This window comes from Myotis daubentonii, chromosome 3, assembly GCF_963259705.1.
Source record: "Myotis daubentonii chromosome 3, mMyoDau2.1, whole genome shotgun sequence".
Taxonomy (NCBI): domain Eukaryota; kingdom Metazoa; phylum Chordata; class Mammalia; order Chiroptera; family Vespertilionidae; genus Myotis; species Myotis daubentonii.
Window position 1 is genome coordinate 130,266,806 of NC_081842.1, and position 12,900 is coordinate 130,279,705.

A 12,900-nucleotide genomic window follows, 5' to 3' on the forward strand; every position below is an offset into this window, starting at 1 on the left:
TATTTAGTCTCCAAGTGTTTGATTTTTTTTTCAATGTTTTTATTGTAGTTGATTTCTAATTTTATGCCATTGTGATCTGAGAAGATGCTTGTTATGATTTCTATTCTCTTGAATTTGAAGAGACTTTGCCTGTGTCCTAATATATGGTCTATCTTTGAAAATGTCCCATGTGCACTCAAGAAGAATGTATATTCTGTAGCTTTGGGGTGAAATATTCTGAAGATGTCAACTAAGTCCATCTGATCTAGTGAGTCATTTAGGATTGCTGTTTCTTTGTTGATTTTTTGTTTAGAGGATTTATCCAGTGGTGTCAGTGGGGTATTAAAGTCCACAACTATGACTGTATTGCTATTGATCTCTCCCTTGATATCTTCCAGAAGCAGTTTTATGTATTTGGGTGTTCCTGTATTGGGTGCATATATGTTTCCCAGAGTTATATCTTTTTTATTATTAGTAGTAGTTAAGGTATTACAAATGTGTCCTCATTCCCCCCCCATTAACTCCCAACCTCCCCCTCCCCCACCCCGCACACTCATGCTCCCATACCCCTGTTGTCCATGTCCATTGGTTTGGCTTATATACATGTATACAAGTCCTCGGTTGATCTCTTCCCCTTACCCCCGCCCTCCCCTACTTTCCTTCTGGGGATTGATAGCCTGATCGCTGTTTCTCAGTCTTTGGATCTGTCCCTTTTCATCAGTCTATGTTGTTCTCTATAATCCACAAATGAGTGAGATCATGTGGTATTTATCTTTCTCTGACTGGCATATTTCACTTAGCATAATGCTCTCCAGTTCCATCCATGCTGTTGCAAAAGGCAAGAGTTCCTTTTTTTTTTTTTTTTTTTTTACCGCAGCATAGTATTCCATTGAGTATATGTACCACAGTTTTTTAATCCACTCATCTGCTGATGGGCACTTAGGCTGTTTCCAAATCTTAGCTATGGTGAATTGTGCTGCTATGAACATAGGGGTGCATATATCCTTTCTGATTGGCGTTTCTGGTTTCTTGGGATATATTCCTAGTAGGGGGATCACTGGGTCAAATGGGAGTTCCATTTTTAGTTTTTTGAGGTAGCTCTATACAGTTCTCCACAGTGGCTGCACCAGTCTGCATTCCCACCAGCAGTGCAGAAGGGTTCCTTTTTCTCCACATCCTCTCCAACACTTGTTGTTTGTTGATTTGTTGATGATAGCCATTCTGACAGGTGTGAGATGATAATGCATTGTTGTTTTGATTTGAATCTCTCGTATAATTAGTGACTTTGAGCATGTTTTCATAAGTCTTTCGGCCTTCTGTATGTCCTCTTTCGAAAAGTGTCTATCTAGGTCCGTTGCCCATTTTTTTATTGGATTGTTTATCTTCCTTTTGTTAAGTTTCATGAGATCCCTGTAAATGTTGGAAATTAAACCCTTATCGGTAGTATCATTGGCAAATATGTTCTCCCATGTAGTGGGTCTTCTTGTTGTTTTGTTGATGGTTTCCTTTGCTGTGCAAAAGCTTTTTATTTTGATGAGGTCCCGATTGTTTATTTTCTCTTTAGTTTCCATTGCCCTAGGAGCATTATCAGAGAAGAAATTCCTTCGACATATGTTTGCAATTTCGCTGCCTGTGGATTCCTCTAGTATTTTTATGGTTTCCCGTCTTACGTTTAAGTCTTTTATCCATTTTGAGTTTATTTTTGTGTATGATGTGAGTTGGTGGTCTAGTTTCATCTTTTTGCATGAATCTGTCCAATTTTCCCAACACCATTTATTGAAGAGACTGTCTTGACTCCATTGCATGCTCTTGCCTCCTTTGTCGAATATTATTTGGGCATAGTGGTTTGGGTCGATTTCTGGGGTCTCTATTCTATTCCAGTGATCTATATGTCTGTTCTTGTGCCAGTACCAAGCTGTTTTAAGAACAGTGGCTTTGTAATACAGTTTGATGCCTGGTATTGAGAACTCACCTACTTTGTTCTTCTTTCTCAGGATTGCTGCAGCTATTCGGGGTCTTTTTTTAATCCAGATGAATTTTTGGAACGTTCATTCTAGATTTGTGAAATATGCCGTTGGTAATTTAATGGGGATTGCATTGAATCTATAGATTGCTTTGGGTAGTATGGACATTTTGATGATGTTGATTCTACCAATCCATGAACATGGTATGTTCTTCCATCTGTTTATGTCTTCCTCTATCCCTTTTTTCAGTGTCCTGTAGTTTAGGCATATAAGTCTTTTACCTCTTTGGTTAAGTTTATTCCTAGATATTTTAATTTTTTTTGTGCAATGGTAAATGGGATTGCTCCTGTAGTTTCACTTTCTGTAAGTTCACTATTGGTGTAAAGAAATGCCATGGATTTCTTAGCATTAATTTTGTATCCTGCTACATTGCCGAATTCATTTATAAAGTCTAATAATTTTTTGATGGAGTCTTTAGTGTTCTGTATGTACAGTATCATGTCATCTGCAAATAAGGACAGTTTTACTTTTTCTTTTCCAGTCTGGATGCCTTTTATTTCTTCTTCTTGTCTGATCGCAACGGCTAGTACTTCCAGTACTATGTTGAACAGGAGTGGAGAGAGGGGGCATCCCTGTCTTGTTCCTGTTTTTAGGGGGAATGGTTTTAGTTTTTGCCCATTGATTATGATGTTGGCTGTGGGTTTGTCATATATGGCTTTTATTATGTTGAGGTATGATCCCTCAATTCCTATCTTGCTGAGAGTTTTTATCAAGAAAGGGTGTTGGATTTTGTCAAATGCTTTCTCCACATCAATTGATATGACTATGTGGTTTTTTTTTGCTCAATTTGTTTATGTGATGTATCACATTTATTGATTTGCAGATATTGTAGCATCCTTGCATCCCTGGGATAAATCCTACTTGGTCATGGTGTATGATCTTTTTGATGTACTGCTGGATCCGATTTGCTAGGATTTTGTTGAGGATTTTGGCATCTATGTTCATGAGGGATATTGGCCTATAATTCTCTTCATTGTATTGTCTTTATCTGGTTTGGGGATTAGGGTGATGTTGGCTTCATAGAATGAGCTGGGAAGTGTTCCTTCTTCTTGTATCTTTTGACATAGTCTGAGGAGGATAGGTTTTAGGTCTTCCTTGAATGTTTGGTAAAACTCCCCTGTGAAGCCATCTGGCCCCGGGCTTTTGTTTGCTGGAAGCTTTTTGATGACTGCTTCGATTTCCTCCATAGTTATTGGCCTATTGAGATTTTTAGATTCTTCCTGGTTAAGTTTTGGAAGTTTGTATTTTTCTAGGAATATGTCCATTTCCTCCAGGTTGTCTAGTGTGTTGGAGTAGAGTTGTTCATAGTATTTTCTAACAATCCTTTGTATTTCTATGGGGTCTGTTGTTATTTCTCCTCTTTCATTTTTGATTTTGTTTATTTGGGTCCTCTCTCTTTGTTTCTTGGTGAGCCTGGCTAGAGGTGTATCAATCTTGTTTATCCTTTCAAAGAACCAGCTCTTGGTTTTGTTGATCTTTTGTATTGTTTTTTTTGGTCTCTATGTCATTTATCTCCGCTCTGATCTTTGTTATTTCCTTTCTTCTGCTTGCAGTGGGCTTTTTTTGTTGCTCTCTTTCTAATTCTTCGAGTTGTAGAGTTAGGTCATTTATTCTCATTGTTTCTTGTTTCTTGCAGTAGGCTTGTAGAGCTATGAACTTCCCTCTCAAGACTGCTTTTGCTGTGTCCCATAGGTTTTGGATTGTTGTGTTTTCATTGTCGTTTGTTGCCATGATGCTTTTTATTTCTTCTTTAATCTCACTGGTAACCCAGTCGTTGTTTAATAGCATGCTATTTAGTCTCCATGTGTTTGATTTTTCTGGATTGTTTTTGTTGTAGTTGATTTCCAGTTTTATGTCTTTGTGGTCTGAGAAGATGCTTGATATGATTTCAATTTTCTTGAATTTGAAGAGACTTTGTCTGTGACCCAGTATATAGTCTATCTTTGAAGATGACAAATGTGCACTTGAGGAGAATGTATATTCTGTGGCTTTGGGGTGAAATGTTCTGAAGATGTCAATTAATTCCATCTGATCTAGTGAGTCATTTAGGATTGATGTTTCTTTGCTGAGTTTCTGTTTAGAGGATTTGTCCAGTGGTGATAATGGGGTGTTAAGGTCCCCTACTATGATTGCATTGCTGTCAATCTCTCCCTTGATCTCCTCCAGAAGATTTCTTACGTATTTGGGTGCTCCTATATTGGGTGCATATATATTTACCAGAGTTATTTCTTCTTGTTGGACTGCTCCCTTTAGTATTATGAAGTGGCCTTCTTGATCTCTTTTTATGTCCTTCCCTTTGAGATCTAATTTGTCAGATATAAGTATTGCTACCCCGGCTTTTTTTCCACTTCCATTGGCCTGAAAAACCTTTTTCCATCCCTTCACCATCAGTCTGTGTGCATCTTTTTTTCTGAGGTGGGTTTCCTGTAGACAGCAGATATATGGGTCATGTTTTCTTATCCACTCATTTACCCTATGCCTTTTGACTGTGGCATTTAATGCATTTTCATTTAAATTTATTATTGATAGAAACTTGTTAGTCACCATTTTTGTTCTTTACCGCTGTGTCCTTCTTTGTTTCCTATTTTTTCTATTTACAGCAAACCCTTTAGCATTTCTTGCATTGCTAGTTTGGTTGTAATAAACTCCCGTAGACCATTTTTTGTCTGTGAAGCTCCTGATTTGACCCTCAATTTTGATTGATAGCCTCGCTGGATACAGTATTCTTGGATTCAGACCCTTCCTTTGTATGACTTTGTATATTTCATTCCATTCCCTTCTTGCCTGATGTGTTTCTGTTGAGAAATCGGTCGCTAGTCTAATGGGGGATCCTTTGTAGGTAACTTTCTGTCTCTCTCTGGCTGCTTTTAAGATTCTTGCTTTGTCGTTGGTGTTTGCCAATTTAATTATTATGTGCCTTGGCGTTGGTCTTTTCTGGTTCATTTTGTTTGGGACTCTGTGAACTTCTTGGATTTGTTTGAGTTTTTTCATCCCTATATCAGGGAAATTTTCTGTTACTATTTTTTCAAACAGGTTCTCTATTCCTTGCTCAGTTTCCCCTCCTTCTGGCACCCCTATTATTCGGATTTTGTTTCGTTTAGTGTTGTCCCAGAGTTCTCTTAGGCTCTCTTCCTGCTTATTAATTTTTTTTTCTAGAAGCTGTTCTGTTTGGGTATTTTTTCCTACCTTGTCTTCTAGCTTGCTGATGCGGTCCTCTGCTTCTTCTAGTCTACTGTTGATGCTTTCTATTGAGTTCTTTATAGCAGTGATGTCATTTTTCATTTCTTCTTGGTTTTTCATTTCCTGTTGGTTCTTACACATATTGTTGAATTTGTCTTTCATTCTTTTCATCCATCTTATGGACATTTCTCTGAATTCTTTCTCTGACAGGTTGCTTGCCTCCATTGCCTCCATTTCGTTTACTTCCTTTTCTGATGATGCCTGTTTTTCTTTCATATGTGGGTTGGTTCTTTGTTTCACCATGATCTCTCTTCTCCAGGTGTTTGGTTATGTAGTTCTCTCTCTGCTTTCCGTGAGAAGCAGCAGTGCTCGTCTGAGTTCACGCAGTCACGCTGCTTGAGATCCCTTGTTTCCAGGTTGGTAGCTGATCTCTGGATGCCGGTAACAGCCACTCAAGATGGCGAGGTCTCCGCTGCTGAGCTGGCGCACCGGGAGAGGTTTCAGCCGCAGTCCCAGAGTTATATCTTCTTGTTGAATTGCTCCCTTTAGTATTATGTAGTGGCCTTCCTTATCGCTTGTTATAGCCTTTACTTTGAGGTCTATTTTGTCATATATAAGTATCGCAACCGCAGCATCTTTCTCATTTCCATTTGCCTGAAAAAAATTTTTTCCATCCCTTCACCTTCAGTCTGTGTGAATCCTTTGTTCTGAGGTGGGTCTCTTGGCGACAGCAAATATATGGGTCATGCTTTCTTATCCATTCAGCTACTCTGTGTCTTTTGATTGGAGCATTTAATCCATTTACATTTAATGTTATTATTGAAAAGTACTTGATTGTGGTCATTTTTATTCTTAATGTTTGTGTTTCTTCTTGTCTTTCTGTTTCTTCTTGTTACAGCAGTCCCTCTCACATTTCTTGCATTGCTGGTTTGGTGGTAATAAACTCTCTTTGCCCTATGTTGTCTGTGAACCCCTGATTCCATCTTCAATTTTGAATGATAGCCTTGCTGGGTATAGTATTCTTGGATTCATTCCCTTGCTTTGCATCACTTTGTCTATTTCATTCCATTCCCTTCTTGCCTGGTGTGTTTCTGTTGAGAAGTCAGCTGATATTCTAATAGGAGATCCCTTGTAGGTAACTTTCTGTCTCTCTCTGGCAGCCTTTAAGATTCTTACTTTGTTGTTGGTGTTTGCCAATTTAATTATGATGTGTCTTGGTGTTGGTCTTTTGGGGTTCATCTTGTTTGGCACTCTATGTGCTTCTTGGGCTTGTGTAGTTTTTTTCTTGCCAGTATCAGGGAAGTTTTCTGTCATTATTTCTTCAAACAGGTTTTCTATTCCTTGCTTCTCCTCCTCTCCTTCTGGTATCCCTATTAAGCGAATGTTGTTTCGTTTTGGATTGTCCCAAAGCTCCCTTAAGCTCTCCTCTTGCTTTTTACTTTTTTTTTCCCAGTTGCTGCGGTGTTTGTGTGTTTTTTCCTACCTTGTCTTCTAATTCGCTGATGCGGTCCTCAGCGTCTTCTAGTCTGCTCTTTAAGCCTTCCATTGTGTTCTTTATTGCAGCTATGTTGTTCTTCATTTCCTCTTGGTTCCTTTTCATGTTGGTGACATTCTCATTCAGCTCCTTATAATTCTCATTGAGTTGTGTGCATTTGTCATCCAGCCATTTGAGCATCCTTATAACCATTACTCTGAATTCTTCCTCTGATAAGTTAGTAGCCTCAATTTCATTTATCTCCCTTTCTGGTGATTTCTCTATTTCTTTCCTTTGTGGGTTGCTTTTTTGTCTTCCTATGTTTTGCTGTAATGTTTTAATTGTAGCTCCGATTGCTTTGCTACCCAGTTTCTTAGGGTGTGGTGCTACTGGTGTGACCTCTCAAGTCTCCTGGGTTTGGTAGTCTAGTGTAGCTCCCTACTGGGCTTTCGGGTTCTCTTGATGTAGGCCTGTGAGCTGGAAAGGCACAACTGAGGTGTCTAGAAGTCAGCAGCTGTGTAGGGGGTGTTCCAACTTTTGCTGTCTTATGCCCTTGATTGAAATCACGCTTGCCCAGCAGGGACTCACAGTGGCACCCAGGAACCATCTATTAGGGTGCTGGGGCTCAGGAAGCCTGTGTTCTGGCAAAGCGTGACTGTGGTGTCCAGAGTTCTGTCATTGTGTGGTGGGTAGACTCAGGTTTTGTTCCTGCCTCTGTGGTTGGATACACGTGATTCCAACAGCAGCTCACAGAGGCACCTGTGGTGTGTTTGCCAGCAGGGTGTACTGACACACTCTGAAGGGCCCTGGCCCTGAAGCCACTGTATTGCAGTGTCTGTGGGCAGGTATCCCAGAATAGGGAATTCAGAGTTTCTACAGCCCAGCAGTGCACCCCTGTTTGTTTAAGTGCACAACCAGCAGGGCTTGCAGTAGAGCCCCAGGGCTGCCTGTGGATCGGTGGTCTTGGGAGACCTGCACACTGGAAAAGCATGCACCTGTAGTGTCCAGAGTTCTGCAGCTGTGGGGTGGGGAAACTCAGATTTTGCTGATGCACTTGTGGTGGATAGGCTTGAGTTCCCCATAGTGGCACACAGGAGCACCCACAGTGAGTTTGCTAGTGCAGGCACACTGAAGCACTCTGAAGGGCCCTGGGAAGCTTCGGGCAGGTATCCAGGATGGGTGAATTCAGAATTTCTACTGCCCAGGGGAGTGATCCCTTTTAGTCCAATATTGGACCCAGCAGAGGCTCACTGTGGCTTCCCCAAAGTGCCTTGTGGATAGATAGGCTGAGGGGAGTGAGCAACTGTGGCAGTTCAGTTCGCTGGTGTAGTTCCCTCTGTAGGGCCCTCGTGCTGAGGGGCCCTGGTGCTTAGGTTGCACAGCTGGGCGTTTGGGAGCAGTTATTCAGGCCGAGGGGATTCAGAATTTCTACTGGGTGGCAGTGAGCTTGTGTCTGTACAAAATCACACCCAGCTGAGTCTCCCAGTGACTCCCAACAGGAGTCTATGGAGTCGTGTGCCTTGGAGACATGCTCCCTGGAGATGTGGGAATGTGAATGGACGCAATGTTGGAGGTCTGCCGCTGGGGAGGGTGAGGCTGCACTTACTGCTGCCAGAGGTGCTTGGCTCCTTTGGCACAGAGTCCCAGAGTCTGAGGGTGTGGCTGCAGGATTTTGGCTGGAGTGGCTGCTGGTCACTGGCAGTGTCCAAGGCCTGTCTGGGTGGTGGTGCTGCTGAGTTCCTAGAAGAGGCCACTCTCCCCTTTAAGATGGTGTGGGGTCCATGCCCAGGTACAGCAGTCAGGGAGTACTGCAGTGGTGGTAGTCTCTCCCTGTCCCAGAGAGCCTGGTCTGCCAACCTCTGCTGCTCCTGGGGAATTTAACTGTCCCTCACTCACTCACACACCACACACGTCCACACACTCTCCATTCATCCCCTCACTCACTCACTCACTTCCTATTCCTCATCTCAGTCCTGCCAGGCGCCATCTTTCCAGTCTAAACTTAATTTTTTGAATAGCTTTCTTATCTGAAATTCTGTGCTTAACTCTTTAAGGTGATTTGGGATGTGAAAAATGTGCACATGGAAGAACTCAGTAATAATTGGCAAAAAGAGCAGGAAAAAGCAGACGATGAGCCCTGTCTGGTTTGGCTCAGTGGATAGAGCATCAGCCTTCGGAATCAAGGGTCCCAGGTTCGATTCCAGTCAAGGGCATGTACCTTGGTTGCAGGCACATCCCTGGTGGGGAGTGTGCAGGAGGCAGCTGATCGATGTTTATCTCTCATCGATGTTTCTGGTTCTCTATCCCTCTCTGTTCCTCTCTGTAAAAAAATCAATAAAATATATTTTTTAAAAAAGCAGAGGATGATGATGAAAAGTATGTCATTGTGTTTATTGGTGAAAATATACTCTTTTTAAACTCTTATAATCATTTAAGTTTTAGTATTTCCAAGGGCATCAGTAGCACACTAGAATTCATCAGAGCACTTACTGTTTAGCATCTTTCCTCAGCATTATTACACCGGAGTTATAAAACATGTTATAAAAACGGTGTCTCGAGGGAGAAACCAAGATGGCGGCATAGGTTAACACCGGAGATTGCTGCCTCGAACAACCACTTCAGAGATATAACTAAAGGACAGAACAGACATCATCCAGAACCACAGGAAGGCTGGCTGAGTGGAAATTCTATAACTAGGAGGAAAGAGAATATCATACCCAGACTCAGAGGAGGCGCAGTGCTGAAGTGAAATACTCAGGTGCAGAGTGTGCGCGAGCAGGCTGGCGGTGGAGGGCGCGGTTGTTGTTTTCAATCGGGAGGGAGTTTAAGACTCTGAGCTCCAGATCCGGGCAAGTCTATAGGGACCCAGACTCAAACGGGAGAAGCGGGACTGTCTGGCTTCGGTCGGAACTCGAAGGCAGCTTTCTCTCCGAGGTTTGCAGCCATTGCTGGGACTCTGTGAGGCAGAGCCCCTAGGGACGGAACTGAGAGCAGCCATAACTGCTTGCTCTGCCCCACCTGTAGATCCCTGGGGACCCGCCCCGCCCAAGCCCTGCGCAGAGCCATTTGCCGGATAGCCTCAGGCAAAGGCTAGATTAGCACCGCCCTAGAGATCCAGCACAGAAGCTCTCCCACTGCAGACACAGCTGACTCTCATAGCCAGTTAGCCTGGAGGTCAAATCACCCCTGGTATTACCAACAACAATCAAGGCTTAACTACAAGACTGCGCACAAAGACCACTAGGGGGTGCACCAAGAAAAGATAAACAAATGCGGAGACAAAGAAACAGGACACAAATGTCAGAAATGAAAGATATAGAGCTCAAAACCACACTTTTAAGGTCTCTCAAGAACTGTCTAGAAGCTGCCTATAAACTTAGTAAGGCCCTAAAAAGACTGGTGAGACCGCCGAAAAATGTAGTGAGATCCTCAAGAAATCTAATGAGACCCTCGATGTTGTGATAAAGGACCAACTAGAAATTAAGCATACACTGACTGAAATAAAGAATATTATACAGATACCCAACAGCAGACCAGAGGAGCGCAAGAATCAAGTCAAAGATTCAAAACGCGAAGAAGCAAAAAACACCCAACTGGAAAAGCAAAATGAAAAAAGAATCCGAAAATATGAAGATAGTGTAAGGAGCCTCTGGGACAGCTTCAAGCATACCAACATCAGAATTATAGGGGTGCCAGAAGATGAGAGAGACCAAGATATTGAAAACCTATTTGAAGAAATAAAGACAGAAAACTTCCCCTACCTGGTGAAAGAAATAGACTTACAGGTCCAGGAAGCGCAGAGAACCCCAAACAAAAGGAATGCAAAGGGGACCACACCAAGACACATCATAATTAAAATGCCAAGAGCAAAAGACAAAGAGAGAATCTTAAAAGCAGCAAGAGAAAGAAACCCAGTTTCCTACAAGGGAATACCCATACAATTGTCAGCTGATTTCTCAACAGAAACTTTGCAGGCCAGAAGGGAATGGCAAGAAATATTCAAAGTGATGAATACCAGGAACCTACAAGGAAGATTACTTTATCCAGCAAAGCTATCATTCAGAACGGAAGGTCAGATAAAGAGCTTCACAGATAAGGAAAAGCTAAAAGAGTTCATCACCAACAACCAGTATTATATGAAATGCTGAAAGGTATCCTTTAAGAAGAGGAAGAAGAAGAAAAAGGTAAAGATACAAATTATGAACAACAAATATGCATCTATCAACAAGTGAATCTAAGAATCAAGTGAATAAATAATCTGGTGATCATAATAGAATCAGGGACATAGAAAGGGAATGGACTGACTATTCTTGGGGGGGAAAGGGGTGTGGGAGATGCGGAAAGAGACTGGACAAAAATCGTGCACCTATGGAAGAGGACAGTGGGTGGGGAGTGAGGGCAGAGGGTGGGGCGGGAACTGGGAGGAGGGGAGTTATGTGGGGAAAAAAGAGGAACAAATGTAATAATCTGAACAATAAAGATTTAATTAAAAAAAATAAAAAAGAAAATAAAAAAAAATAAAAACGGTGTCCCTTTGCCCTCTTATATGACTTGAAAGATTACACATACTTATTTAGATCCTGTATCATTGGTCTGATGCAGAACATTAACTTTAGGCTGGTGCACACTGAAGACCAGTGAGGAAAGCGCTGTCTGTTTCAGGAGAGAAGAAAGGCGATCACCTTCAGTAGGTTCCCGGCAGTCTGGTGGAAGCTATTTGGATGCTGAGTGTTCACGGCATAGAAGGGATCGGAGTCGGAGCCCACATAAACGAACAAGAAATAAAGATAAAGATAAAAATTGGGACTCAAGAAGGAGGAAAGAGAGGTAAGTCTCACATTGTATCGTCCAACAGTGAATTGTTTACCTTAAGGTAGAGTTTCTTAAGTCATGTGTAGGTAGACAGTTAATCGTGTTAAAAAGGTGTTTGCTTTTTCCCTGCTTCTTCCTTCCTCCCTTCAACTGTCCCTCTCTCTTTTTTTGTTTTCTTCCTTTGCTAATTCCTAAGGTGTAGGGTGTATAGTGTCGGTGAGAAGATCCAAACTTTAATAGCAGTCAATTTTGCCCTGTTAATGTCCCTGATAAAATTTTGATAGCTGAGAGATATGAACTAATGCCGAAGTAATAAATTAAAAGCAGTTGAGGTCCATCCTATATTTCAGCTGCTTACTGGGCATCTTCCTAGATCCCATGTTCAGTGGGGCTTTACCTGAAGCCATCTTCTTCTCAGCCTGTTCCTCTCTCCCAGCATTCCCTATCCTGGTTAATGAATCACCGTCCTTTGTTCATCTGAGCCAGAAATCAAGGAGTCATGTTAGATACTCCTTTCTTATTCCTTACTATCCAGTCTTAATTGCTGTCAGTTCTACCTGAAGACCTCATTTACCCCTCCTCTTCCTCTGTCATGATTGCTGTCCATCTGGAAAAGGATGGTTGTTTTCCTAATTGCTCTACCTGTCTAGAAGCTTTTCCTTTACGGATTCATCTCTACCCTGCTGCCAGAGTGAACTTTCACCTCTTACAGCTCTTAAGTGACAAAATTCATATTCCTTAGAATCGCTCTCAAGACCTCCAGGATCAGGGCCTCTGCCTACCTATCCTTGTATTTTGCCACTACCCATGAAATAGGTAGCTAGTGCTTTAGCCAGCCCGAATTGCTACACTTTCTCATCCACACTGTGCTACATTTTTACCTTGCCATGTCTTGTTCTGCTGCCTAAGGCCTGCTTGGTAAACTCTTCATCTTTTAAGACCCAGCTTAGTCATTCCCACGAAGCTGATCTTTTCCATTTTGTTCCCTGTCTACCTGGCACATGCTTAATCATTACTCTCCTTACTAGGCTGTGAGCTCTGCGAGGGCAGGCCCATGTCTTATGTAGGATTTATGTGCACAGCGCTTGTCTGATAATGGGCTCGCAAATGATGCCTTCTCTCTCCAGGGCCGCTGGTGATCAGGAAGTTGTAAGGCTTATTGGTTTAATAATTTTACTTACCTTACTATCATTTAGTTCAAAGATTTAAAGCTAGCTATGATTTAGTCCTTCTCTTATAAAAATGAAATATTTGCTTAGTAATCCCTTTTGATTCATATAATGAATGATATTTTATAGTAAGTTTATACAAATTAACTCTTGATTAGTTATCAGAAATCATGGTGTTTAACTTCTTAATGATTTATTAGTGCTTTTTCCACTTAAGTAAATTTTGATATATCTGATCAATCCCTATTGACTTAAATTCATT

General features: G+C 41.7%; 2 long non-coding RNA genes across 2 annotated transcripts in view; one reads left to right on the plus strand and one right to left on the minus strand.

Moving 5' to 3' along the window:
* LOC132230701 (uncharacterized) overlaps window positions 1–12,900 on the minus strand; it is a 351,439-nt gene that overhangs the window by 35,008 nt on the left and 303,531 nt on the right. The window lies entirely within an intron of this gene.
* Window positions 9,008–12,900, plus strand: part of LOC132230700 (uncharacterized) — a 69,096-nt gene continuing 65,203 nt past the window's right edge. The window contains exons 1-2 of the long non-coding RNA XR_009451914.1: window positions 9,008–9,033; window positions 11,320–11,484. This is a non-coding gene — a long non-coding RNA (uncharacterized LOC132230700). The remainder of the gene's footprint in view (window positions 9,034–11,319; window positions 11,485–12,900) is intronic.